The 4894-nt window shown below is 43.6% G+C and overlaps 1 pseudogene; it reads right to left on the reverse strand.

Annotated features, from left to right (window-relative positions):
* Positions 1-339: 339 nt before the first annotated feature.
* Positions 340-4529, reverse strand: LOC123643295 (annotated as a pseudogene).
* Between the last annotated feature and the right edge of the window lie 365 nt (positions 4530-4894).

Raw genomic sequence — 4894 nt, forward strand, 5'->3', positions numbered from 1 at the left:
TGAAATTGTTTCCTTAATTTTTTTTTGGAAGGTTTGTGGTTAGTGTACAGAAGCACAATTGATTTTTATATGTTGATTTTGGTTTTTTGTTGTTGTTGTTTAATGCCAATTTTAAATACAGTTTTATTTAAGACATTGCATTTTCCACTTACAATACAGTGCTTATGAAGTACAATGTTACTTCCTTCCCCTGTGCACACGTTCCATATTCAAGTATTGAGAATGCCCAGTAATTTACTATAGCAGCTCAACTTCAAAGTTGCCACATAATTTGCTACAAATTTGGATCCTTCAATGTTTTACTGTGTGGAACAATGTTACATCTATTCTTGGGTTGGTTTAATCAACCGCTTCAATGGTGAAGCCTGAGGAAGCACCACCAGAAGGAGGAGCTCTGCCACCAGGGAAACTCCCAGGCATTCATCCTGGCATGCCTCCTGCACTCTGGTACAGCTTGGTAATGATGGGGCTGCAGATTTTCTCCAGCTCCTTCTGCTGATGTTCAAATTCTTCCTTCTCTGCGGTCTGATCTTATCAAACCAGTTGGTAATTTCATTATGCTCGTCAAGAACCTTCTGTTTGTCCTCATCGTTGATCATGCCTTGAAGTTTCTCATCTTCAACAGTTGCTTTCGTGTTGAATGCATAGGAAGAACGAAGAATTCAAGTGAATTCTTTGATGACACTTTGTCCCTCTGCTTCTTATCTTCATCTTTGTATTTCTCAGCTTCTTGGACCATACATTCAATGTCTTCCTTGCTCAAATGCCCCTTGTCATTAGTAATGGTAATCTTACTCTTTTTTCCTGTGCTCTTATCCACAGCAGAGACATTGAGAAGGCCATTGGCATCAATATTGAAAGTGACTTCAATCTGAGGAACACTGTGAGGGTCAGGGCATTTGCCTGTGAGTTCAAACTTGCCACCAGTTGTTATCCTTGGTCATGGCATGCTCACCTTCATAACCTGAATGAGCATGCCACGCTGGTTCTCGGAGTAGGCAGTGAGGGTCTGTGTCTGCTTGGTAGAAGTGGTAGTATTGTGCTTAATGAGTACAGTCATAACTCCACCAGCAGTTTCAATACCAAGAGAAAGGAGTGACATCCAAGAGTAGCAAATCTTGAACATTCTCAGATTTGTCTCCAGACAGGATGGACACCTGGATAGCTACACCATAAGCAACAACCTCATCAGGGTGGATGCTCTTATTCAGTTCCTTTCCACTGAAGAAGTCTTGTAGAAGCTTTTGAATCTTGGGAATACTAGTAGAACCACCGATCAGGATGATATCATGAATCTGTGACTTGCCTACTTTGGCATCTGAAAGTGCTTTCTCTGCAGGGTCCAGGGTGCCACGGAACAGATCAGCATTCAGTTCTTCAAACTGGACGTGGGTAATGGAGGTATAGAAGTTGATTCCTTCATAAAGGGAATCAATCTCAACACTGGCCTGGGTGCTGGAAGATAGAGCATACTTAGCTCGTTCACAAGCAGAATGGAGGTGTCAGACAGCTCTTTCTTACTGATATCCTTCTTATGCTTGTGCTTGAACTTGGCAAGAAAATGGTTGACCATTTGGGTGTCAAAGTCTTCTCCACCTAAGTGGTTATCTCCAGCTGTAGATTTGACCTCAAAGATTCCATCCTCAATAGTGAGGATTGACACATCAAAAGCGGCACCTCCTAGGTCAAATACCAGCACATTTCTTTCAGCTCCAATCTTTTTGTCTAAGCCATAAGCAATATCATCAGCAGCTGGCTCATTTATATTCCTAAAAACATTGAGACCAGCAATGGTTCCAGCATCTTTGGTAGCCTGATGCTTAGAGTCATTAAAGCAAGCTGGCACTGTGACCACAGCATTGGTAACAGTCTTTCCAAAATAGGCTTCTGAGATTTCCTTTGTCTTTGTCAGACCATAAACGACACCTCCTCTGGATAGGAACTTTTCATCTCTCCCTTGTATTCTACTTAGACCCTGGGATTGCCTGCATCATTCACCACCATGAAGGGTCAGTGCTTCATATCAGACTGGACAACAGCATCATCAAATCTTCATCCAATCAGATGTTTGGCACCAAAAACTGTGTTGGTGGGGTTCATTGGAACTTGACTCTTCGCAGCATCACCTATCAATCATTCAGTATTAGTAAAGGCAACAGAGCTTGGAGAGGTTCGGTTTCCTTGATCATTGGGAATTATCTCTACTTTTCCATGCCGGAAGACACCCACACAAGAGAAGATGGTGCCAAGACCACCTAGTCTTAGGTGGTCCCTTAGACATGATCACTTACTTGTAGACCAGCTCGGCTTGCAAAGACCACACACAAAACCCAGGAGCTGCTGCCACATTCAATGAGACCTATACATTGATTTTGTATCCTGCAACTTAACTAAATTTGTTTACCAGTTCTAACAGTTTTTTGGTGGAGTCTTTAGGGTTTTCTATATATAGGATCATGTCATCTATGAACAGAGACAATTTAACTTCTTCCTTTCCAGTTGGATGACTTTTATTCTTTTCTTTTTTTTTTTTTTTATTTCAGCTCATCATGGGGGTACGTAAGTTCAGGTTATATACATTGTCTATGTCCCGCCCATCCCCCTGAGTCAGAGCCTCAAGCGTGTCCATTCTCCAGACAGTGCGCCTGGCACTCACCATGTAGTCATACCTCCATCCCCTCCCCCCCTCCACCTCCCCGAGTCAGCACCTTCAAGCATGACCATTCCCCAGAGGGTGTGCAACCCACTCATCATGTAGGCATACACTCATCCCCTCCCCCCACCCCCATCTCAGTCTGATATCCAATTGGTATCCTTCCCCGATGTGCATTTAGGTGATGATCAGGGAAACCAGTTTTCTGGTGAGTACATGTGATGCTTGGTTTTCCATTCTTTGGATACTTCACTTAATATAATGGGTTCCAGCTCTCTCCAGGAGAACCAAAGAGATGTCATATCATCATTATTTCTTATAGCTGAGTAGTACTCCATGGTATACATATACCACAGTTTACTAATCCATTCGTGGATTGGTGGGCACTTGGGTTGTTTCCACATCAATGCAAACTAGTGCAACCCCTATGGAAAGCAATATGGAGATACCTTAAACAGATTCAAGTAGACCTACCATTTGATCCAGCAATCCCATTATTGGGCATATGCCCAGTCATTCTTTGACTTTTATTCTTTTCCTTGTCTAATTGCTTTGGCTAGAACTTCCAGTGCTATGTTGAATAGAAGTGGAGAGAGTGGGCATCCTTGTCTTGTTCCTGATCTTAGAGAAAAAGTTTTCAGTTTTTAACCATTAAGCATGATGTTAGCTGTGGGCTTTTCATATATGGTCTTTATTGTGTTGAGGTAGGTTCCTTCTAAACCTATTTTGTTGAGAGTGTTTATTGTGAATAGATGGTGAATTTTGTCAACAGCTTTTTCTGTTGAGATGATCATTTGGTTTTTGTTCTTCATTCTGTTAACGGGGTGTATCACATTGATTGATTTGTGTATATTGAACTATCCTTGCATCCCAGGAATAAATCCTACTTGATCCAGTCTACTGTTGAAGCTCTCTATTGCATGTTTTATTTCATTTATTGTATTCTTCACCTCCAGATTTCTGTTTGTTTCTTTTTTGTGCTTTCTATCTCTTTGTTCAACCTCTCATTTTGTTCATGTATTGTTGTCCTGAGACATTAAGTTGTCTGTCTGTTCTCTTGTAGCTCACTGTGCTTCTTTGAGATAATTATTTTAAATTCTTTGTCAGGAAATTTATAGATCTCCATTTCCTATTAGTTGGTTACTGGAGCTTTATTAATTTCCCTTGCTGCTGTCATTGTTTGCCTAGCTCTTCACAATTCATGTAGCTTTGTACTGATGTCTGCTCATTTGAAGGAGCAAACACTTCTTCCTGTCTTTATTGACTGCTTTTAGCAGGTAAATACCTTCTGCCTCATTCTCAGACTGATGGAACTGCCCTTTGGGTCACTGCCAAGAGGGGCTCAAGCTGGCTCACATGGTTGTTGCCTGGTCTGCAATTGGCTCCATAGTTGACAGATGTATTACCAGAAGTGTGGGCAAGTATGGGTCCTGCCAGATCACCAGAGGGTTAAAACCACCTCCAGTACCATGGTCAAACAAGGCTGGAGTCTGGTCATGGGGCTGCTTCTTATGTCTGCAGTTGAGTCTGCTGACAGTTGGCCTGCTACTAGAGAACACTTGCTATGGGTATGATTCCCACCAGGTCCCTGGTTGGATCCCTGAGCAGGTAGGACTTCCTCAGGTACTGTGGTAGAGCAGAGCTGGAGCCAGTTAACAGTGCTGCTACAGGGTATGCAGTCAGGTCCAAGGCCAGTGGGCCTATCACTGGGGTCTTGGAAGGGCATGTCTGCTACTCTGAGCAGGCAAGATTTTTCTGGGGCCACAACAGAATGCGACTGGAACTGAGTTTCAGAGCTGCTTTTGGGTCCACAGCCAGGAATGACTTCAGGGTCCACAGCAGGGACTGAGGGCAACAGACCTGATATTAGGGGCATGGACAGATATTACTGGGTTCCTAGGTGAGAAAAATGGAGATAAGGGCACTTGAGAGACCATAGTAAGAACCCTATAACCAGGGGCATAGACAGCATGTCTCTTGCAAGATCCTTCTGCAGATAGGACTGACTCCAGACTGGTGGTAGAGAAGGGCTGGAGCCAGGTCACGGGGCCATTTCAGTACCCAGGTCCACAGCCAGTGGGCTTGTTGCCAGGGGCAAGAACTGCTGTGACTTCTCCCAGGTCCCTTGATGGATACAACTAGTTGCAGGATTGCAACCAAGCAAGGCTGGAGCCAAGCCCACAGGAGGATGGGGCTGCTTGTGGTCTGTGTCTGGGACGATGTTCAGCAAGCCTGCCACTG

This window comes from Lemur catta, chromosome 1 (assembly GCF_020740605.2).
Source record: "Lemur catta isolate mLemCat1 chromosome 1, mLemCat1.pri, whole genome shotgun sequence".
Classification (NCBI taxonomy): domain Eukaryota; kingdom Metazoa; phylum Chordata; class Mammalia; order Primates; family Lemuridae; genus Lemur; species Lemur catta.